This window comes from Gopherus flavomarginatus, chromosome 16, assembly GCF_025201925.1.
Source record: "Gopherus flavomarginatus isolate rGopFla2 chromosome 16, rGopFla2.mat.asm, whole genome shotgun sequence".
NCBI classification, from domain to species: Eukaryota; Metazoa; Chordata; order Testudines; family Testudinidae; genus Gopherus; species Gopherus flavomarginatus.
The window spans coordinates 15,473,422-15,497,266 of NC_066632.1; the positions used below are offsets into that span (position 1 = coordinate 15,473,422).

General features: G+C 52.0%; 1 protein-coding gene and 1 long non-coding RNA gene across 2 annotated transcripts in view; one reads left to right on the plus strand and one right to left on the minus strand.

The window, feature by feature from the left end:
• The first annotated feature begins 4,513 nt into the window (after positions 1–4,513).
• The window catches only part of LOC127035702 (maestro heat-like repeat-containing protein family member 2A), a 112,913-nt gene continuing 93,581 nt past the window's right edge, over positions 4,514–23,845 (plus strand). The window contains exon 1 of the mRNA XM_050925971.1: positions 4,514–4,554. The gene's annotated coding sequence lies outside the window, so the exon portion shown is untranslated. The remainder of the gene's footprint in view (positions 4,555–23,845) is intronic.
• Positions 16,046–19,928, minus strand: LOC127035749 (uncharacterized). Its single transcript, XR_007769910.1, has 3 exons — positions 19,860–19,928; positions 17,425–19,294; positions 16,046–16,119 (listed from the first exon to the last, which is right to left on the minus strand). It is a non-coding gene; the product is annotated as an uncharacterized LOC127035749 (long non-coding RNA).

The following is a 23,845-nucleotide window of genomic DNA, read 5'->3' on the forward strand; positions in this document are numbered from 1 at the left end:
AGGAAAAGGAGGGCTTGATTTGCCCATGTAGCTATAAGGTTTGCAAAACACTGCTAGGCACTAATAAAATGTGTTAGGTTTCTTTTCTCACAGGTAAAGAAGCGCTACCCAAAGACCCTAGCAGCCCTGCCACTCCTTGGAACCAGGAAACTGGATTGATGTAAAGGTCCACTAATGAAAGACTGCTTTGGCTCCATGCTGAAAAGGCCCTTATTAAGTCCTGCTGACTATCAACACCACTGTGAAGTGCCAAAGACTGACTGCATGGACCCAAGATTCTCACTGCAAAAAGACCCCTCTACCTCGGGAGAATTCTCTTACTGAAGATTAGCCTATTTCTCCTTCTAGCTCCACTGTGCCTTCTGGACAGCAGGGAAAAAGTACAAGGTGAAGTGCTAGTAACCTCTCCCTTGTCCACTGACAGATCTACTGTGCCTTTGCATTTTTCTAGAAAAAGCAAAACTATTACAGTGTGATGTGCTGGTAACCTCTCCTCTGTAGGATGCTGCACCATGACTGTTTTGAGAAAGAAGGAACACTCACTCCACTGAAATTGCCAAAGTCCAGGAATTCCTGACTAGAAAGAACATTAAGAACTGACCCTAGTAAAGAAACAAAGAATTATACACTGGCGGGAAGACATTTGTGGGACCCATGCTTGGGAATGTGGTATTGTTAGGATTTTGGAGTTTATTCTACAGGCTGCGTCCTGTGTTCTGGATAAATCCTTCAGCATGTATTGCTCTCTCTAATTAGATTTTACATAAAAAGTACCCGAAGAGTTTGTTCTGCCACTAAAAATTTTACCCGTATTGAAACCATTCCAGTGACTAATAATGTAACCCCCTCCTATGCTATTAATGTTAATGCCTTTTGAAAGTGCCTGAGAATAGTTAAATAACAGATGTAATACAGTACTACACCAAGGAAAGATGGTATTGAATATCACTGAGGCTGGGAAGGCATTGCAGTGGGATCTAGTATGTTTAGGAATTCAGGATTTCCTGTATGACCAGCTGACGGCCATTCGGAGTGATCTTGAGGACCTGACTTGGCCCACTGCCCTTACAGATGCATCAGGAATACCATCTGATCTGTGATCATGGAGACAGACGTGGACACTTTCTGGGTGGAAGTGTGGCTTCCCAGGGCGGGGTATGCGCCCTTATAGGGGATGAATGCTGTACTTCTGTCCCAGAAAACACACAGGATATTAACAAGCACATCCTGTCAGCCAAACAGGCTTTTGAACAGTGGAAGGCCTAAAAAGGGGAACCCACTATTTCTGATTCCCCCTGGGGCTGGTTACCCAACCTGAGGGAACTAGGGGGAGGCATTGTTCACTTCCTGCTCACTGGTGTGGTATTGTGTATCGTTACTCTTCTCTTGCTTGCTTGCTGTAAATCACTCCAGCTCCCTAGAGCTTAATCGCATGTTATCCTTTGGATGTGAGAACACTCAGCCAAAAGTTTGTTGAGTATTCTCAAAGGAGGGAGTTGTTGGTGTCACTAGACATAAATCTAGATAGCTCGGGAGGGTGGAAGATCACGAGTGCCGATGAAGCCCTCCTGCTCAGGCCTCAATGAACCATTGTTCCTCCATGTTAAACACTTTGTGTAACCTAGTGTAACCTAATGTACTAATAGCTGCAAAAATGTAGTGTTAGCAGTTAGTTTTCGGCAGCAGCACAAAGCAGGAAGACACCAGTTCCTCTCTGTTCATCTGAGGTGTGACTACATCTGGATTATTGCATTTTCTAGCACCACATTCCCAGAGAGATCAACAAATTGGAAGTAATTCATTTGAGAGCAAAAAAGAATGCACGGAGGTGGCAGAATTGACTTCTGAATAGAGCCCTGCAACCTGACCCAAATCCTATGGGACCTGACTACAGGCGTCAGGGTCAGGTTGGATGAAAAAACACCTGACTCTCTTGGGCTCAGGTCAGGTCAGTTCTCCTCCATTAGCCCATGGGATCGGCACAGCAGGGGGCAGTGTCAGAGGATCAAGCCATTGCTGCACATTACTGCCGCTGCGCCGGCCCCATGAGCAGGATGCAGTGGCAGTATTCGGTTTGGGGGGAAGGGTTGGGACCAGGATGGGAAATGATTCAACCCTCTCAGTGTGAGGTTAGTGGACTTGGGGCCAGTTCACGTTGGCCTTAAAAATTGGGCCCGAGCAGACCTCTACTTCTGAAGACAGACTGACAGAGCTGTCTATGGCCGATGCGGTCAAGGGATGACTGTGAGGGAGACATGATAATACCATCCACCTATCTGAAGGGTGTGAACACCAAGGAAGGAGAGGAATTTTTTAGTATAATACATTTAGGAAAAAGTAGAAGTAATGGGATTAAACTAAAAGAAGACATACAATTTAGACTTTAATAACAAGAAAAAATGCCCACTTGGGAGACAGGTCTATAAGCTTATGACACAGTCTTCCTAGGAAAACAGTGGAAGCTCAGTCATTAGGGGCTTTTTAAAATTAGTTTGGACAAAACAGTGGAAAATGGCTGCTGGGAATGCGCCTGCGTTAGCAGGGAAATGGACTGGATGAGCCAATAGGTCTTTTCCAGCTCTGTCTCCTGTGAGTCTCTAAACCTATGTGACCTGCATGCCAAGGTCATAAAGCCCTTTGGAATGTTCAAAGCCAATCAGATCTCTTGATTGGCTAAACATTCCAGTGCGCTGCTTGCAAAGGGATGCTTCTGCAAACTGCAATCAGAACACACAGCTCCACTGGGGAGAAGCTCCTTCCATTAATTTTTAAATGTAAGGAGGATTTTTTTAATTGAAAATTGTCACTGATAATTTATGAATACATAAGCTCTATGTACTTCAAGTAGCTTTGGATTATGCAACAATTTTATTATTTAAAACCAAAAGAGATTCATAATTAATCGAGTAATTAAAATAATTAAAGTACTAGGAGGCCAAGACAAGCAGTTCAGGTCTGCTCATAAGGGCTAGTGGGGGAGGGCAGATTGGGGGAGGGGCTGAATGGGAGTGGAGACACAGGGTTACAGGGGGGAGGGAGGTTCAGAGCCACATAGTGATGGGGGGAGGAGGTGCAGAGCTACACAGGGAAAGGGGGTGGTTGGATGGAGGCACAGAGACACATGGGGATGGGGGAGGGGGCACAGAGACACATGGGGATGGGGGTAATGGGTGTCTGAGTGGGGTTGGAAGGACACATGTGGACAAGGGGTGAAAGGACCCATGGGGGTGCAGGAACACATGGAGACAGGGGCAGATGTGCCTTCCTGAATGGGAGAGGTTAGGGGTCAGCCAGGGTCTGCATGGGGGGAGCTCCCTAACAATTCCTCCCAGCCCCTCCCCAAAAAACTGTTCATATGTTTCCCATCCATACCCAGCATCCCTCTAAGTTCACACCCAGGCTCCTTCCCAGTAATTTACTTCCCTTTCCCTCAGCTCCTCCATCACCTCTGACTCCATCAAGCCTTTGCACTGTGGCTGAGGGGTGCCAGAAATATGGTTCTGTAGTGAGTTAAAATAAATTGTTATTCAGAGTTCTGTATTAATATGTATAGTAAGGAATCTATTTGTCAAAAAACATTTCCTGAATCCTTTTTGTTGTCTGTATTGATACAGACGTACTTGCTGACTGGGATTTAGAAATGAATAAGCAAATATAGTTTGAACTGATGCAATTATATTGTATATTTGCAGAAATGTGAAAATACTGTGTGCATCATTTTTAATTTTTTGTTGCAGAATTCCCCTACTAGAAAATATAGAGATAAGGTCCCTTCAGTGCTATAATCTCAATAATATGTCATCATAAGAAAGGAGTGTGGGCTAGGAATAAGAGCAGGGAGTCAGTTCACTTGGGTTTTAGTCACATTCTTTTACTAACTTGCTAAGTGGTGTTGAGCAAGTAACTTAATTCCCAGCGACACAAACCATCTGTAAATGGGGATCATGCCGACCATTCTCACAGGGTGCTGTGAGTCTGAATTCATTAGTATTAGGGAAGTGCTTTGAGATTTTTGGATGAAGATACTAAAGAAGGGCAAAGTATTATTAAAAGAGATTACTGCAGGTCCTATAGTGTACTTCTACTATATGCAACCCATGTACTCCACTGTGTGTAAAAGGACAATGCTCTCTTTACAGAGCATTATATCATCCTGATCTGCAATAACAGCATTTTGCATGATGAGTTCATGCCTGAGGGTGAATATTGATTATGCCTATGGTGTGCCAGGCCAAGTCCTATACTGAATTACCCCCATGCATACCCCCATGAAGTCAGGCAGAATTTGGTGTGGACACATGGAAAGCTGATTTAATTTCATGAAACTACCCTACCTCATCCTGTTGCAGTTTTTCTAGCAGAACGGTAACAACGATAGCCAGCTTGGTCTCAGCTATACAGGCAATCCTGAGGGCATTTTTGTCCTTATCTTGATCATCCATATGTGCCAAGAGCGAAACAACCTCATTATAAACACCTGAAATTAAATAAAAGGATTCAGTTGGTTAGCACTGATAGTAGAAATTGGTGCTGGCCTCTTTAATTCACTATCTAGTAAAGATTCTGCAGGTGTTCAAACACTGTGAGGAGAAGTAGACCTGGGTATCATGTAAATCCTCTTCCTTCCTCCTGATGACCAGGTTTGTTTGCTGAAGGACCCAGTGTGTTGGGAGGGAAAATCATAATGAAGAAAATTTACTCCTTTCAAGTAGATCCCCATGTAAAATAATCTTCCTTTCCCTCTTTACTATCAATTGATGAGGTTTGATAGCATACAGAATAATAATTTATGGCCCAAATTTTCAAAACTGGGTGCCTAAACTTCAGCTCCTAAATCCATATTAAGGCACCTATGCCCTGATTCAGCATCTTAGTCACATGCTTAACTCTAAGCGAACAAAGAGACCAAAAGTTAAGCACATGCTTAAGAGTTTTGCTTAGTCAGGGCCTCGTTTTCAAAAATCCTGAGCACCCAGATGTCCCATTGGCTCTGCTGGGAACTTGTGGGGGCTCAGTATCTCTTGAAAATCAGGCCACTTTTTTAGACCTCACTATGAATTTAGAAGCCTAACTTTAGGCCCCCTGTTTTGAAGAAAGCCTTTCATCTTATTTCATGGTAGTTTAAATGCTTGCAGAGAAAACTCATGGAACAGAGTTCATCCAGTTGCCTGTAGAGGTCATAAAGGAATTTTTCCCCATGCACAATTGGCTAGGTGTATGCTGTGAGTGGGGTGGGGTAGTTCTCTCCAACCTTCATCTGAAGCATCAGGGATTGATCATTGCAGGAGATGGGACACCTGGTAGGGTGGATCAGTGCTCCAAGATGGGTCAGAGAATCTGTTTTCTTAGATGTCCTGCTCATATGCTCAGGGTCCAACTGATCTCCAGAGTTGTGAGTGGGAAGGAATTTTCCCCTACTCAGATTGGCAGAGATCTTTGGGTGGGAGCATGGGGCACTGATCACCTGCTAGGATCATCTGGGTATATCTGACCTAATCAACTCTCTACCATTGCAAGGGCCTCAGGCATTGGTGGAACCTCAGTCTCTCCTGTCATCTGCCTATGGCATGCAACAGTTTAGTCTCCTAAAGACTGAAATGTTTTAGTCCAAGACAAGTTTTTGGGTTCAGTGTAGGGTTGCTAGGTCAAATTTAATGGTTTGTGAAATACAGGAAGTCAGACTAATGATCTAATGGTCTCTTCTGGCCTTAAACTCTATGAAACTATGAAATAGCTGATGTATTAAAAAAATCAGGATTTTATCTCCCATGTATCTCTTAGCTGTGGGCAGAAATTCTCCAGGAGCCTTAAGATTTAAAAAGAAATCTGAAATGCCATATGTATCTGTCTCCATTGTAACAGCATTCCAAAGCATGAAGGAGGAACTAACAAGATTTCCCCTTCCCAGGAAAGACTGCTTGACGTTAGGCGATTGCCCGTCCTTTATGCAAATTGCATCCTTCAGTTCTAACACCCAGATGCAAACTGAATCCTAACTGTAACCTACACTGCCCATCTAGTTGCAGTAGTGATAGTGTGGGATTAGGCGCTCTAGTGTTGCTAAGAAATGTGACCCCCATGCTTTCTTATCCTGCATTTAAGATATTAACAGAGCTTCATTTAGACAGCCAGAGGAGAAGCCCTTCTGCATTTTTTGTTCTAATTTCCCCCATCTCTGATGGATTCCACAGTTAGATCTTGGCTCCATGGATGCAGAAGACACAAAATGAGGACCTGTAATAAACATAAACAACTGGGACAAAAGAGGGAAGACCTCTCCCATAACATTCAATAGAAACTCAGATTCTCAGGAAAGTTTCCAGGTCCAGAGGCTGTAGGCCAACTCCTCAACTGGTGTCAATCAACACAACTACAAGGAAGACAACAGAGCGACACTGAGGTTCTGGTCATATAAACAGAGAACATTGCAGCTAATCTATCTGTATGCCTATGCTTTCTGAATGTGTGTGTGAATATAGAATGGATACAGAAAATACAATGCTGACCCTTACCTCTGTCAGTTACCTCCTGCTGACTCACAAATTTACTCATGTTTGAATCTTTCCTCAACACTTCCTCCAGACAGTCCTTTCTCCACAGAGCTCCCGTACTGACAGGCAGTTGGCCTCTCGGTCTGTCATGGCCAGGACAGCCAGTGCAGATTATGCAAGCACTATTATGACGTCAATGTGACTGTAGCATACCACACAATTTGCAGCTCACCAGGCATGTGCTGTAATTACATGGACAAGATCCTCAAAGGTATTTAGGCTCCTAACTCGCACTCAAATCAGTAGCTGTTAGGAACCTAAATACATTTCAATATCTGGGCCCGTACATGTAAGCAGTCCAATAGGTGGCTACATTTGCTCCAGTGTAGAATTTCTCATCCTCTCTATATCATTTTGAATTTTGGTTTAGTCCTTCTCTCTGTTTGCCACACTTTCCAATATTGGTTTTATCTGAAAAACTGCTCCTGGTTGAATTTATATAAAATAAAAGCACCAAACAAAGAAAGAGAAGAAACTGCTTTGGAGAATGCACAGTGACCCTTGAGTGTGGTTGGTTGGTTTCCTTTGCTTTTTAATTTGCTTGATCAAAAAGACTGATGAAACCTTATTGAACTGTATTACAAATATTGATTTTATGTTGTTTTACAATGAATTGAAATTTATACTTAATTTCCATGTCCTGCCAAACAAATCAACTAAATTAATTTTTATTGTGTTTAATATAGTGTGGTGTCATAGGTATGGCCATATGTAGAGCCAACTCTTGATTCTGGAAGTGATGCTGCCTTTAAAGCATTCAGAATGATGACACTCTTTGCAGTAAACCATATGGAAAAAGAATTCCAATTACATTTGTCCCGTGCTATGATTTTCAGGTCATTAAAAAACTTCTGATGGAGTCATATTGGCCTCTTACTATTCTTCCTATCTTTCCTTTGCATTGGTGGTTGTGCTTTTAATATCGTCTCCTTGAGAAACTGCCAGCTTTCCTGAACTCCTTTATGCCTTCGATATTTTCCACATGGGTGGCTACCTACCAATTCTCTGAGTATGTTAAAGTCTGTTTTTTGTAGTCCTTCTATCATTCTCCTTCCTTTCCTTAGAATCATGAAATCTATCATTCATGATCACTTTCACCCAAATCACCTTTACCTTCACAACCAGCTCCTCCCTGTTGGTCAGAATCAAGTCTAAAATGGCTGTCCCCCTGGTTACTTCCTCCATTTTCTGAAACAAAGCATTGTCCTCAGTACATTTCTGGAACTTACTGGATAATTTTGTGTTTTGCCATATTCTTTTTTCCAACAGATGTCTGGGTAGGTAAAGTCTCCCGTTATTAATAGAAATATCCAAAACACAAATCCTGATATTTGTTGTAGAAATGCCTTATCTCCTTCGTCTTCCTGATTTGGTGGTCTGTAATAGACCCCTACCAGGACATCACCTCTGTTTTTTCCCTCTTTTATCTTTACTCAGAGACTTTCAGCTGGTCTGCTTCTCACCTCCTTCTGGACCTCAGAACAAGTGTAGAATGCAGTACTTCCTTTCTTTTTTTCCTGCCTGTTCTTCCTGACCAAGCTATAGCCCTCTAGACCAATATTCCAGTCATGAGATTTAGCCCATCGAGTATCTGTGATGCCAGTTAAGCTCAGTAATGACTGATGTACTAAAACTCCCAGTTCTTACTGTTTATTCCCCATTATTACTCCTTGCATTTTTGTATAGACATCTAAGATGTTAAGCAGATGCCTCCATGGATTTCCCTCTTGTTTTTCCTATAATTCTACTGCAATTTTCCACATCTACTTCTCCCCAAAGATCTAGTCCTCTATTAAGATTACCTTTTTTCACCTGGTGCCTTTTTGCACCTGCCCCCTCTGAACTTAGTTTTAAGCTCTTCTCATAAGATTGGTGAGCCAGTGCATGACGATGTTCTTCTCCTTCTTGACAGACAGACCCCATCTCTTCCCAGCAAACCTCCTTCCTGCAATAGCAGACCATGCTAGAGGAAGTCAAACCCTCCCATAGACCCATTCTCATAACCTTATTATGTGGACGTACTTACCACCGAGTGTGTATTGAGCAGAAAGAACGAGGGGACTGAGTTAAACGCAGATGTCAAGTTCACATACTTCCATTTTCAGTGACTAATCTCTTAAATCAGTGGGGATGGCCACGGAACAAAAGTATTTCTGTAGATCAGCATGTGATTATTTGTATTGCATAATTACAATAGGCTCTCAGAGTGATACTTCATATTTCTAGTTTCAGATACAAGAGTGATACATTTATACAAATAGGATGACCACACTCAGTAGATTATACGCCTTGTAATGATACCTTACAAGAGACCTTTTTCATGAAGCATATTCCAGTTACATTATATAGTTTTATAAAATCACATAGAGTGCAATGTCACAGCACCGCATTCCCGCCAGCCCCCAGGGCTGGGGCCAGCACAGTGATCAGATCCCCCAAGCCCACACCTTGGGCTGACACGTACAACCCTCTCCTGCTGTCCTCACCAGCACCTGGAGCAGAGCATGGCAGAGCCAGGGCAGCATCCTGCCCTCTGCCCAGGGAGGGACTGGAGGCTGGGCCTGTCTGCTGAACCCACCCTTCCGACTGGCACTGAGCAGGCAATGGCCGGCTGTCTCAGGCCTGCGACCCCCTCATGCTTCTGGGGGGCAGGCTGAGGGATACAGCATGTATGGCTGGGGTCCCCCTTGCTCAAGGTGCAGGCTGGGGGTGCACACGGAATCCTGGTGGCAGCCCAGCTGTAAGAGCAGCCATGGTGGAAGCTGGCAAGCCCATCATTGGGCAGGTGTCTCTTCTGGAACGTTTTCATTCTGCACCTCCAATCCACCACCCACTCTCCTGGTAGCAGTGCAGCAATTACCCAAATGGCTGCTAACTGTGGCTGATAATTCCCCAACGGGATCAGGGACAGACAGCTCTGCAGCTGAGCAGATTGGGGCTGGGCCCCTGCAGCAGATCAGAGGTGCCAGGGTCTCTCACCTCATCCACAGCAGGCATGCAGCACTGGCAGTGCTCATTTGTCCAGCAAGGAGAGAGGAGCTGGCCCAGGGGGCAGGGGAAACAGGGCCTGCTGGGCTCAGAGGGACTCACCTCTTCCAGAGCACATTCCCCAGCAAGCTGCATGTGCAATTATTAGCAGGGGTCCGAGGGGACAGAAGTATGGACAGAGCAGAGAGGGCTGGGAGGCAGGACATCTGGGTTCTGTGCTGAGCTCTGGGAGGGGAGTAGGGTCCAGGGGTTAGATCAGTGGCTGGGAGGCAGGATTCCTGGGTTCCATGCCCAGCTCTGCCCCCAAATCCATGTGAGTCACCCCCACTCTGGGTGCCTGTTACTGAGGTTTCATGTCACACAGGGTGCTGCTGGGCATTTTCCAAACCCCCTGCGGGGCTGGGATCATATTTTGTGAAGCCTGGGGCACTCTGAGGCTGGCAGGTGTTGGGAAAGCCATGGCAGGGTGTGATGGGTATGGGCATAGGAGAGCTGCAATGCAGAGTCTGGGCTGCAGGGGGCGCACAGGCTGAGAGTGCCTGACCTGGCTGGTGCCCTTAGTGCTGCTGAGAGGAACTGCATTTTCTCCCTCTGCGTGTCTCCCAGCCAGGGCAGCCTCCAGCTGGGCTGGGAAGCAGCCGCCTGCCCTCCCCACCCCTCCCGAGAACCAGCCAGGGGCATGGGGCTTGAAGAGGTGCTAGCCTAATGTGGCGTAGGCCAGGCCCAGATGATCACAAACAGGGTGCACCCAGCCAGGCCATCCCTGCGCCAAACCTGGCTCAGCCCAGGCCCCAACCCACATCTACATGGCCAAGTCCAGCCCCCGTCCTCTGGGGTGGAGCGGGGCAGCTGGAGGGGAGGATCAGGAGGAGGAAGCAGCTTCCAAAGCAGCCCACGGTTTCTCTGTTAGTCACCACGAGGCTGGGGCTTGGAGACCAGCAGGTGTCGGGGTACCTGTGCCAGTGGCCAGGAGCTTTCCGTTGGCACATGGCTCAGTGGCACTAGGAGTGGCTCCAATGGGCTGGTTTGGAAGCCCACCAAGGCCCTCTCCTGAGAGCTGCAGGAGCAAGGCTCTGTCTACACAAACAAGGTCAGCTCCCAGACTGCTGCACTGGGCAGCACAGTATGGAGAGAAGGTGACCAGCCCTCTGTGCAGAAAGAAGTGGTTCGGGACTATTTAGAAAAACTGGATGAGCACAAGTCCATGGGGCCGGATGCACTGCATCCGAGGGTGCTAAAGGAGTTGGTGGATGTGATTGCAGAGCCATTGGCCATTATCTTTGAAAACTCATGGCGATCGGGGGAGGTCCCGGATGACTGGAAAAAGGCTCATGTAGTGCCCATCTTTTAAAAGGGGATAAAGGAGGATCCGGGGAACTACAGGTCAGCCTCACCTCAGTCTCTGGAAAAATCATGGAGCAGGTCCTCAAGGAATCAATTCTGAAGCACTTAAAGGAGAGGAAAGTGATCTGCAACAGTCAGCATGGATTCACCAAGGGCAAGTCATGCCTGACTAACCTAATTGCCTTCTGTGAGGAGATAACTGGGTCTGCGGATGAGGGGAAAGCAGTGGATGTGTTATTCCTTGACTTTAGCAAAGCTTTTGATACGGACTCCCGCAGTATTCTTGCCAGCAAGTTAAAGAAGTATGGGCTGGATGAATGGACTATAAGGTGGATAGAAAGCTGGCTAGATCGTCGGGCTCAACGGGTAGTGATCAACGGCTCCATGTCTACTTGGCAGCTGGTTTTAAGCAGAGTGCCCCGAGGGTCAGTACTGGGGCCGGTTTTGTTCAATATCTTCATTAATGACCTGGAGGATGGCGTGGACTGCATTCTCAGCAAGTTTGTAGATGACACTAAACTGGGAGGAGTGGTAGATATGCTGGAGCGTAGGGATAGGCAACAGAGAGACTTAGACAAATTAGAGGGCTGGGCCAAAAGAAACCTGATGAGGTTCAATAAGGACAAGTGCAGAGTCCTGCAGTTAGGACGGAAGAATCCCATTCACTGTTACAGACTAGAGACTGAATGGTTAGGAAGCAGTTCTGCAGAAAAGGACCTAGGGGTTACAGTGGATGAGAAGCTCGATATGAGTCAGTAGTGTGCCCCTGTTGCCAAGAAGGCTAATGGCATTTTAGGCTCTATAAGTAGGGGTACAGCCAGCAGATCGAGGGACGTGATCATTCCCCTCTATTCGACATTGGTGAGGCCTCAACTGGAGTACTGTGTCCAGTTTTGGGTCCTCACACTGCAAGAAGGATGTGGAAAAATTGGAAAGAGTCCAGCAGAGGGCAACAAAAATGATTAGGGAGCTGGAGCACAGGACCTATGAGGAGAGGCTGAGGGAACTGGGATTGTTTAGTCTGCAGAAGAGAAGAATGAGGGGAGATTTGATAGCTGCTTTCAACTACCGGAAAGGGGGTTCCAAAGAGGATTGATCTAGACTGTTCTCAGTGGTAGCAGATGACAGAACAAGAAGTAATGGTCTCAAGTTGCACTGGAGGAGGTTTAGGTTGGATATTAGGAAAAACTTTTTCACTAGGAGGGTGATGAAGCACTGGAATGGGTTACCTAGGGAGGTGGTGGAATCTCCTTCCTTAGAGGTTTTTAAGGTCATGCTTGACAAAGCCCTGGCTGAGATGATTTAGTTGGGGTTGGTCTTGCTTTGAGCAGGGGGTTGGACTAGATGACCTCCTGAGATCTCTTCCAACCCTGATAGTCTATGATTCTATGATTCTAAGGCGTGGGCGTTACCCAAGGGCTGCCATTGCTGGGGCTAATGGGGCAGCTCTGGGCACTGATGGGCAGGTTGCTGCCCATGGTGCCACACAGCACCTGGGGGGAAAATGGCTCTGCCCAACGGTACAGGTCAGCAGTTCTCATCAGGCAGTAAAGCGGAGTGCCCCAGAGTGTCCTGCCCCCCACAGAGTCCCTACTGTCCCTCACCAGCCCCACAGAGCACCCTGCTCCCCCATCAGCCCCACTGAATGCCCTGTTCCCCGCCCACTAACAGCTCCAGCCCCATTACCTTGTTCAGCTCTTTCTGGTACTGGGGCATCTTCTTCAGCATCTGGGACAGGTCCTTCATGTTGGCCTGGAGGGAGGCGGTGGTGAGATCCCGACCCCTTCCAGCGCACAGTACCCTCTAGAGGGCAGAGACCTTGCCTGGGGCCAGCCACAGCAGCCTAGCCACGCGTGGGAGCATATATAGGGTATGCGCGGGGCACATATGGGCGTGTCAGGGGCAGAGCTGAGCGTGCTCACATGGAGATGTCAGCGATGTGCATGTGGCGTAGCTGCACCCAGTTTGTTGTCTTCGTCCAGCAGCGCCTCTTTCTCCTGCGAGTCGCTGGTCCCTGTCGTCTCGTACCTGCAAGGGAGGGGAGACGGGGTCAGGCTGCAGCACCCCTTCCCCAAGCATGGGGGCTGCAGAGCAGTGCAGGTGCCTGGGTCACATCCACCCCAGCCCGCCTGAGGAGGAGTGCGGGGCGCCCCCTGCTGGCAGCCAGCCCCTACTTGTAGGTGTCGTTCTCGAGGCTGAGCAGGTCATAGGCCATGGCCTGGTAGGTGAGCTCGTGCAGCAGTGGGGACACCAGGTCGAAGCTCCGGTCCACAATCAGCAGCTGAGAGCGGGCTTTGTCGAGGCCCTGGAGGAAAGGAGAGAGAGACCCGTCACACCCTGCTCTGGCGGAGGGGTCCTGGCCTGGCTCACATGGCACAATCCAATGGGCCCTGGTGGCCTGAAACTTCACCACCAGCCCTCTCTGCGGCCCAGCCCCCAAGCCAAGAGACATCCCCCAAGCTAGCTCGGATGTGCCAGTGGGGAGTCCATGGCAGGGCTGGCACAAAACCCAGGCGTCCCCGCGCCCATCATCACCTCCCCGTAGGGCCTGGGGGGTGGCTGAGTGCCGCACAGGACAGGACCATCCTGCCCCATGCCAGCGCCTCCCTCCTGCTTACCTCCGCCTGGGTCTGAAGCAGCTGGGTCCTGCTCCGCGGGCAGCTCAGCCAATCGAGCCCCTGGAACAGGGGTGTGCTGCAGGCGGCAGCACATCCCGCAGCTCCGTACGGTGGCCACCAGTGTCTCCAAGAAGCCGGAGACACGCGGCGGAGAGGGACTGCAGGGGTGAGACTTGTCCCAGGCTGAGGCGGCCGCCAGACAGGGTCAAGGAGCTGGTCATGGCCCCTTGAACCGATAAACTTTCCACCACGCCTGGAGGAGGCTGGGGGGCAGGCCCTGCCCAAGGCAGTGGGACAGGAGAGGGAGTAGGGGAGCATGGCACCTGCCCTGGGCTGGGGGTGCTGTCTAAAACTCAGCCAGTCCCGTTCCTCCATGCTGGGCCCTGGTGTGCTGAGGGACTGCTGGGGGGCAGGAAACATGGTGAGACGAATCCAGGGCTCCAGACTCTTGGGCATCCCCTCCTCCATAGAGGGCAGGGTCCTGGCCACACACTCCCAGGCACAGAGGCTCCTATACCCTGGGTGGAGGGCGTGTCAGGACTCTGCTCCCCACAGCCCAGCCAGGCTCAGCCTTACCTGACAGGAGCCTGGGAACTGGTGGCAAGGACCAAGCCCGACACAAAGGGCCACAACTTCTTGTCCAGTTTGTCCTCAATGATGTCTTGGGGGGTGGAGGACAGGTCAGCAGGGGCCAAGCAGCAGGAAGCTCAGACCTGGTGGCCAAGCCAGGCCCCATTACGGGGAGGACTGGGACGGCTCCTCACTGAATGATTGACAGTCCCTGGGGGAGCAGCCTGGGGCCCCCTTTCCAGGGTGGGGCTCGGGGAGTCATCCTCCCATGATGGCTGAGTGCCTGAGCAGTGCCAGGGGCTGCAGGCTGGAGCCAGCTCTGCTGCAGCAAGTAGCTCCGGTGGTTAACAAGCATGCTGTCAATTCCTTCCGTGTAGATGGTTTGGGCAGCCAGGTGTGTGCCAAGCTCCCCTCTGGAGGCAGGCCTGTGCTGCCAGCTGTGAGTTAGAGAGCGTCTGTGCCATGACAGGCAGCTATCCCAGAGGGCCCCCCCCCCCGGCTGAGACTGGTATCATTATCCCCATTTTACAGATGGGGAAACCGAGGCACAAATAGGTGAGGTGACTTGCTAATATTTCCTTTTGACATTGCCTGTCATCTCTCCGTCCAGGCAGTTCTTGCTCAAGGGCAATAAAGGTATATTTCACTAACTGGGAGAAGTGCCCATTCCCTAGAATGGGTGCATTGTGATTCTGTGATCAAATAGTTCCCTTATATTGCCATGTGACCAGCAACTGGCTGACCTGTGAAGAGCTGGAGGTGAGAATTGCTGGTCTGTCCAAACCTTGAGCAGGAATTGTAACGTTAAATTCTATGTGTCTGGCACTCTTTGTGATGATGGCATTTAATGGTAGGTCCTTTTGAATGGAACAGTGTGTCACGGAAAACATCTAAACCCCAAACATTTATAATGTCACCACATCATGGAAATTCTGTCTGTACATAGTGTACATGAGTAGCCCTCCCTCCTGTCTGCTCTCCTGAGCCTTAGCCACAAGTCAGCCCTGACCCAGCTCCTGCTGCCCCCATCCCACCCTCAGCAGAGGGGAGCTGCAAACCCACCCTGCCCTGGATTCTCACAGGGGAAACCCAGTGGCTCTTGTCCCGGAGGAGAAGCAAAGTGATGTAAAATGACCCCCTTGTGGGATGAGGAGGGAACTGGTTGTTAAGATTTTGGCAGCTCATCAGTGTGTAGACAGGCCCTGAGTGAGAGAACCGGAGTCTGAAAACAGGTTGCGCTGCAGCTCGGCCGGACTCTGGGCTGACCAGAACGGCCTCTTCCTCCCAGAGACTTCCCCATATTAGCAATAAGTTGCTCCTGAAGTGTTGCCGCCCTTTTTTTTTTCCTTTTTCTTTTTTGCGGATTGGGGCAGCAGAAAAGCTGGAGCCGGCCCTGGCCATGTTGTAATCATAAGACCATCCCTCATTCATTTTAGCCTCCGGATTACAGACAAGAGAACTGGAGCTGACTCAACCAGTTCATTTCATAGAAGGGCAGCAGTGCGGCTCCAGTGTGTCCTGCCTTTTCTGCTGTGCAGCCAGATGTGGGGTGGATGGCGTGAAGGAATATGAGCTGCTGGGCCTCATCCTGCACCTATCAGGAGAGAGATTAGGGGAGAGAGAGCCTGTTAGCCTGGGACCTCCCTGTCCCATCCACATCAGCTGCAGGGCTCAGGCCTCCCTGGAGGATAGCGAGAACCTGCCCATTGTCCAAATCACCCACGACTCCTACACAAGCAGAGTCAGGATCTGGGACAGTGCCTGTGAGGGGAGGAGACAAACACCCCCATCTTGGGGGGTCCCAGAGCATGCAGGAGAAAGGTCCCCATTAGGGGTGGTGGTTCATCAGGGCAAGACCCTCTGCAGGGGGTCGGGTGATGGGAAGGGGAAGACAGTCTCGGTCCCAGCCCAGTTAGGGAAGGTTTGTACCTTTTCTCTGCCCTGGTGCTACTTTTGGATGATGTTGAGAGCAGCCTCCTCTGTAGCCACGTCCACCCATTTCTCCTCCTCCTCCTCCTCCTCCTTGTCCTCTGAGTCCCCTTTGGTCCCTGAACCAGGGAGAGAAGGGGACAGAGTGACTCCTGCTGCCACTCAGGGGAAGGACAGGGGCATGGTGGGGAGAGCAGGGTTAATGTCCCCCCTCGCCTCCAGGGACACAGGGCAGATTGGGCCCCACACTTCCCCGTCTCAGGGGTGTGTCTTCAGCCCCCAACAGCTTCAGGAGCTCCTAGGAGAGAGCCCCGTCCCCTCACTGTCCTGGATTCCCTGGGAGGTGCCTGCCCCCCTGGACCATCAGAGCTCCAAGTGGCAGCAGCTCCCACTGCCCTGACTCCCAGGTCCCCTTGCTGCTGGGAGAGCTGTGTGCCTGCTGCTGGTGTCAGTGGGGTTCGCATGACTCAGGCCCCCTCAAAGCAGTGGTAGAGCATCTGGGCCCAGGGTGTTACAGAGTTACAGCGCGTCTGCGTCATGGTAGCCAGCGCTCCCAGAGGGGGCACAAATAGGCGAGATGACTTGCCCAAGGTCACCCAGCTGGGAATAGAATCCGCGTCTCCCGGCCCAGTCCAGGGCTCTATCCACTAGGCCACACTGCCTCGGTGGATGGGAAAGACGCTCATGGATCCACAGGGTTGGTGCCAGGACCCCAGCTGGGGAAGTCTCTGGGAGGAAGCCCTTTGCTGTGCCAGACCCCAACAGGTCTCTGTCTTCCTGCAGGACAGGCCACATGGCCTCCCCACCTCCTGAGACTGAACCGCTGGGCTTCACCGCGGGAGCCCTGCCCAGCGAGTCCAGCTGAGACAGACCATGGTACAGACCCATCCACTCTGCAGGGCCCGACGTCCCTCGGTCCGGGTAACAGGGCCACTCCCCCAGCATTCTCAGAACAGTCAGGTTTCTTAGGCACCTGGACCCCAGCCCCGGCAGCCCAGCCCACTGAAGGTTAAAGCAAGAGGCCGTTCTGGTCAGCCCAGAGCCCGGCCAAGCTGCAGCGAAACCTGTTTTCAGGTTCCGGGTCTCTCACTCAGGGCCGATCTACACACTGATGAGCTGCCAAAATCTTAACGACCGGTTCCCTCCTCATCTCACAAGGGGGTCGTGGCCTGCCTTCTCCCACTGGGACTCCTGCCCCATCCATCCCCCGCATTCCTAGACACCCTCCACCGGGACCCCTGCCCCACCCACCCTGCTTCTCTGTCCCCTGACTGCCCCCCATTCCTGACTGCTCCCCCAGGATCCTTGCCCTCATTCAAACCCGTTCCCTGCCCTCTGACTGCCCTGACCCATATCCACCCCCGACCACACCCCCGAACTCCCCTGCCCTCTATCCAACCTCCCTCCACTCCCTGCCCCCTTACTGCGCTGCCTGGAGGTGGCTGGCGGCGCTACAGCCATGCCGTTCGACTGGACCACCGGGTCAGGTCGAGCTCGCAGGGCGACGAAGGCGGTGTGGAGGTGAGCTGGGGCAGGGAGTGGTTCCCTTGTGTGCCCCCCCCCCGGTTACCTGCTGCGGCGCGGGCGACCCCCCTGCCCCAGCTCACCTACGCTGCATCTCCGCCTCCCTGGGCCTGAGCACCAAGTTGTTGCTTGTTTCTCAGCCCTCCCAGGCTTCCCGCGTGAACAGCTGATTCATGAGGAGCGGGCGTAGAGGGGGGAAGAAGTAGGGCAGAGTGGAGGTGAGCTGGGGCTGGGGTGGGGAGCTGGAGCACTCACGGGGTCAGCGCCTAAGGCGCCACTTTTGGATAATGTGATGACAGGGAGCGGCTGCTCCCCCTGCTCTCCCCCAGCTACGCTCCTGGGTCACTTAAACTTACCAGTTATTAAATTTAGAAGCCCTTTTAGAACCGGATCCCGCAAACCGGCGCCAGCTCACCACTGTGTCTACATGTAAACCACTGCAGCTGCATCGTTTGTGAGGCCGCCTTTCTCATGCCCCCGAGTGACGCAGTTACACTGACCCAATTGCCTTGTGTAGACCAGGCCTCGGTCTGACTTTGGTCAGTTCTCAGGCGAGAGCTCCCAGGTTCCCTCACTTTATCCTCCAGCTCAAACCTTCCCAATTCTGTGTTTCTCGAGCTGGGGGCCCTGCTCCGATTCCCTGCTGGGAGCATCCAGCCAGGAGCCGTTGGAGTCGGCACGGTCTTTCTGGCCCCCAGGCTGACCTGGGTTTAATTCCCTTTCTTGACAGCCCTTCCACCCCAGCCCCCTGCCTGAGAAGCCATGCAACATATAGAGGAAACTGAGGCACGCATCAGCTTCATAAAAGATATTACAAACATTCCCAATTGGTCACAGGTGCACAGTCTCCCAGCAGCTTGGCAAAGGCTGGAAGCAAGAGCAGAAGCAACAGGACGGAGAGATCTGGGCATGCCCTGGATTTTACATCTTCTCCTAGGGGGACAAGAACCACTGGGTATCCCGTGTGAGAATCCAGGGCAGGGTGGATTTGCAGCTCCCCTTTACTGGGAATGGGACGGGGATGGCAGGAGCTGTGGCTAAGGCTTAGGAGATCTGGGTTCTAGTTCCTGCTCTGACAGACTCCCTGCATGCCTGAGTTTCCCATCTGTAACACAGGCGACCCTGCCTCCCCTGGGAGGCTGAATTCATTAGTGAGGTTCCGATACCATGGAGATGGGTGTAGGAGCACACACAGACAGGAGTGTCCAGGGGTGGAAGAGGCTCTGTGTGCAAAGCTTAGTTCTGTGACCGAACTGCCCTGTTTATAAACAGAGAGATTGTGCTGGGCACACACTTCCCCAGGCGGTGCCTCGATTTCCCCATCTGTACAGAGGGGATAAGGACACTGGCCTTTGTAGATCACTTTGAGATCTGCCCACGGCCAGTGTTAGAGAAGGGCTGGGGCCCATAGTCCCCACACAGGGAATGCTATTGTTCTGTCAACTCCTCAGGATCTCCAAGGGGGTCTAGACTCCACCCCTCCCCCCACCAGGATCTCCGAGCAGGTTTAAAATCACTCCTCCTTCCTTCTACTTCTCACATGCTCCCCCATTTCACCCCTACTCTGAACTTTAGGGTACAGATGTGGGGACCTGCATGAACACTTCTACGCTTAATTACCAGTTTAGATCTGGTTTTGCTGCCACCATCCAGATGTCTGAGTCATCTGGAAAACTCTTTCTTTCCCCCCACAAAACCTTCCCTCCCTGGGTAGCCTTGAGAGACTCCTCCACCAATTCCCTGCTGAGTCCAGATCCAATTCCTTTGGATCTAAAAAACAAGGAAGAATTACTCCTTCCCCCTCGCTTCCCCCCCCCACCAATCCCTGGTGAGTCCAGATCCAATTCCTTTGGATCTAAAAAACAGGGGGAAAAATCAATCAGGTTCTTAAAAAGAAGGCTTTTAATTCAAGAAAAGAAAAGTAAAAGAAAATAAACCTTTGGGAGACCACATACAGCTGACCTCACAGACAACAGATTTAAATCACAGGATGTTCCCCTGGGAAAAACCTTAGTACACACAATACCACCTAAATTTGATTATTCCTCTAATTGCACAAAGACAAGTTACAAAATAAAATAAACATAAGCCTATTCATTCTTTTCTAAAAGTTACTACTCTGATAAGAAGCTGGTTCCTTGATCTTTTACACTCCGACTGAAAAAAGAAACTTCCCTCCTTCCTTTTGAAACAGTTTGTTCCCCCATTGGTTCCTCTGCTCAGGTGTCAGCTAGGCTAGGTGAACTTCTTAACCCTTTACAGGTAAAAGAGGTATTAACCCTTAACTGTCTGTTTATGACACATGGTGAGGACGTGACCGGCAGAGCTCGCTCACCTCTCCTATGTTGGGTTTGTATACCTTGAATGCCTTGAGTTTGGTCAGCACAGCGTGTGCCAGGTGGAATGGTCCCTGCAGCAAAGACAAACCCTGTGGGTCAGAAACAGCTCCACCCCAGGGGCACACGCACTTCCTGTAGGAGATGACCAGGTACCCTTCTCCCTCTCAGCACACTCACTTCCTATAGGGGACAGCTGGATACCCCTTCCCCCGGGCACACTCACTTCCTGTAGCGGATGGCTGAATACTCCTCCAGGGTTTCACACAATGTGGCAATCTGCTCTGCCATCATCTCCAGCTGCTTGTTCTTTTCCAAAGAGCTGTTGGGGCTGAACCATTTGTGGAAGGTCTGAGGCCCATCCAGGGAATACACCTGGGGAGCGAGGGGAGCAGAGATCAGACCCTGGTGCCTACTGCTGGCAGCCAGGTCAGCTGTGACCCATACCATGCCCCCACGATGCGCTGTTGGAGCAGGCCAGCCTGGCGGAGCCATAGCGAGCCCCTAGTGAGGGACAGCCCTTTGCCAGAGCCACTCCTGTTGTGGTAGAGGGACCACTGCCCAGAGATTCATGCACCAGCCTGGGATGAAGACTCCCCGATTTCAGGTCCTTGCTGAGCTGCAGACTCCCAGGTGCCCTCAGAGGTGTGTCTCTGCCCTGGAGAAGTCAATGTTGGGGAGGGAGCTTGGCCACGCTTCTAGTCTGGTGAAAGCCCCAGTGTAGCCATGGGCAAATCCGGCATCAATGCGCGCCTCCTGCTGTCGCTTATTTCACTGGCCAAACAGAATGAACCACTGGGGCAAAAGTACTTGGACACTAATAAAATGATATCGGCCTGTAGCGGACTGAATTCCTGAGGACAAGCAGCAGAAGGCGCCGCAAGGGTGAGTCTGCTCATCTACACGGCCCATGAAGGGTTTGCTGGCGCAATGGGACGGGTGAGACAGCAAAGCCTCCTGACGGACACTCAGCTTATACCAACCAGAGCGTCTCCTGGCACAGCTGGCACTGATACCCCAGACGAAATAAGCTACAGTGGCAAACGGACTGCTTTGCCAGCATAATGGCATCTACCCAGGGGCTCTGCCACCACAGCTGCATCAGTTACAGGGGGGATTTTTTCTCTCATGTCCCCGTAACAAACCCATACCAACAAAGCTTTAGTGTGTAGACCAGGCTCATGTTGCTCTGTGCCTCAGTTTCCTGATCAATGGATTTGAGACTGACAACACAAGGAGGGGGTGTCATACGTCACCGTCCACCCCACCGCCCGGCTCCTCCAAAGCCCAGCCACCCCTCACCTGGCTCTCGTAGGGCAGGAAGGCCATGTTGATCTCCTTGAGTGTTTTGAAGGCCTTGGTGATCCGTGACTTCCTCAGCTCCTTGAACAGAGGCTCAGGACAGGCTGCAAGGCAAAGGCAGTGGGTGGGGGTGACAGGCACAGGGCTCAGGACCCCCAGCACAGCACCAGCCCCCACAGACAGGGCCAGGATGGGTACAGCAGGGGCATAGTGCTGCACACCTGTGGGAAATCTGGGCAAGCCAGCGAGGACACACAGGAGCCAACGATGAGTCCAGCCCCACCTAACCAGAGTCATGCCGGGTTCTCGCCTTCTGCAGCATCAGCAGCAAGGAGGGGAGGGGGGCACAATCTCTCCTATGCAGCCCCTCTCACACCCTGCCCTCAGTCTCTCCACAGGGGGAAGTGACCGGACTGTACAACTCCGGATGATGCACGAGGAGGAACGGGGACTTGGGATCCCCCTGCCGCTGTAATGGGGAGAAGCAGATGTGACCCTGACACACTGGGTATTCTGGTGGTGTCCCATCCCCCCACCCCAGTTGGGACTGATGGAGCAATGCATGTTGGGAATGGTAGCCAGAGGCCGCCTTTCTGGGTGCACGCTGTGAGCTGTGTTGGCTGGAGGCAGGCCCGTGGGGAAGAAGGGGGGGAAGGGATAGATGGGGTCGTTCGGCCTGGTCTGCTGGGGCACTGGCCTGCTGGCAGAGAGAGACCCCCCACCCCCAGTGTGTCACTGGCCAGGCTTCCAGCTGGGGGATCCACTGCCCCCCGAATACTCACGGCTGATGAAGAAGACGTGAGCTGCCTTGTAGTTGAAGGTGGAGGTGCCCTGGAAGTCACTGATCAGAGCCTGCACCGACTGCAAAGGTGGGAGGGGAGTTGTAAGCACCAGCTGAGCCCCCTCCCTGCTGCCCGAAGGGCCCAGCCCATGCCCAGCCCCTGGGGACGCAGGGCCCAGCATGATGCCATCGGGAGGTGGGCTGGTTTTCACTCCCCTGTCTCTGGGCTCCCTCCCTACCTGGAGCAGGGCATGTTCCCATGTGCCCGGGACAGTCTCAGGGTCCAGCCACGTCTCTTGCTGGCACACAAGTGTCCGTGCTCGGCCACAGACAGGACCTGGCATAGGCCTTGCTGCTGAACTAAGTGGGCTCTGAGCAGTGCCCAGGGAACAGCCAGACGAGCAGCAATCCCAGGCAGCTGCCATCAGGGCCTACTCCCTCCCCAGGCACCACACTGGGCACCTGCTGCTTCACCACACCAGCTAGCCAGGCAGGGTGTTTGGAAGATGATTGGACTCTGCAACCGGCCACTGTGACAGGTGAGAACCTGACTGCCCTGCCCCAAGTCCCAGATCACGGTCCTCTCCTACAGTGCTCCCTCCACACGCAGCTCCTGCAGGTTCTGGGCTTCACCCTGCTCTGCCAGCGCCCCCTGCCCCTGGTCTCCCTCCACTCGCCTCCCTGCTGCAGATGCGGGAGCCTCCTCCCCCACAGCCCCTGCCTCAGTGATTCTCCTTTGCTTTCAGTCTCAGCTGAGGTGGCCTCTCTCCGCCTGCTGCACCTTCCCATCCAACCCCCATGGGACTGCACCACGGAGAGGTCTAGGGGACAGTCTGTGCTTCACGTGGCAAAGAACACGAAGCCCAGCTCCGGGGAAGCAGCCTCCTGGGGAGCCCCTATTGCCCCATTCCCATCCTGATATCATGCTGCGCATCCCCCCCGGACAGCGCCACCTCCAGGCAGCACTAGGAGCTGCCCCGGGCTCTCCCCTGCTCCCCATCCACCTGCCCCAGGCCCGAGCTCCTACCTTCTCCACAGGGCTGAGCAGGTAGATGGCCTCCAGGCTGGGGATTAGCTCCCAGCACTTATCAATATCTTCCACAACTAGGAGAGAGCAGACACTGGCTGTGGGTCAGTGTGTCCTAGCCACCCACCTCAGCCGCTCTCCACGGGGATAGGGGGAACAGAAAGCCAAGGGGAACAGGGATGTTCAGTGGCCACAGGCTGGGGGGTTCCACAGGCTATACTGCAGCAGCCAGTTTGATGTGGGGCCATGGGCTGCGACAGTACAGAGCAGGGAGGGAAGGTCCCTCTGTACTGTGCTGTGGGCACCCCGCTAAACTCCTGGCTCAGCTCTGTGCCCCTCAACACCAGGGCTCCTCCACCCTGGAGCAAGGAGCCAGCATTCCCCCTCCCCAGCCAGGACCCTGCCCGCAGCGTGGGGGAGAAGCAGTGAGGAGTTAAAGGGAGTCTGAGAAAAGCGCTGAAGAGGTTCTAGGGGCTGAAAGCACCAGGCTAAGGGAACTGGACCTGGCTGGGAAGGTACCAATAGCAAGGAGGGCGTCTACGGGGCTGCAAATGGGGGAAACTAGATGCAAATGTGAATGTAGACAAGTCAACTCCCCAACTGTGAGGTATGTCCAAGGAAGAGGGGAGCCCTGGCGGGGGGAGCAGATGGGAGGGAGGGATCACTCACGCGTGATGCCTTCGTCCATGATGTCAGACATCTTGCAGCATGACGAGAGGATGCGCGTGCTCGGGTGGTCCATGGTCAGCACCTGGGGTAGCGAGAGGGGAGCTGGTCTCTGACCTGAGCCCAGCCGCCCACCATCATCTTCCATGGCACAGCCAAGGGAGCAGAGCGACTGATAACGGCAGAGCCGATGGCTCCCGGCCCAGCCC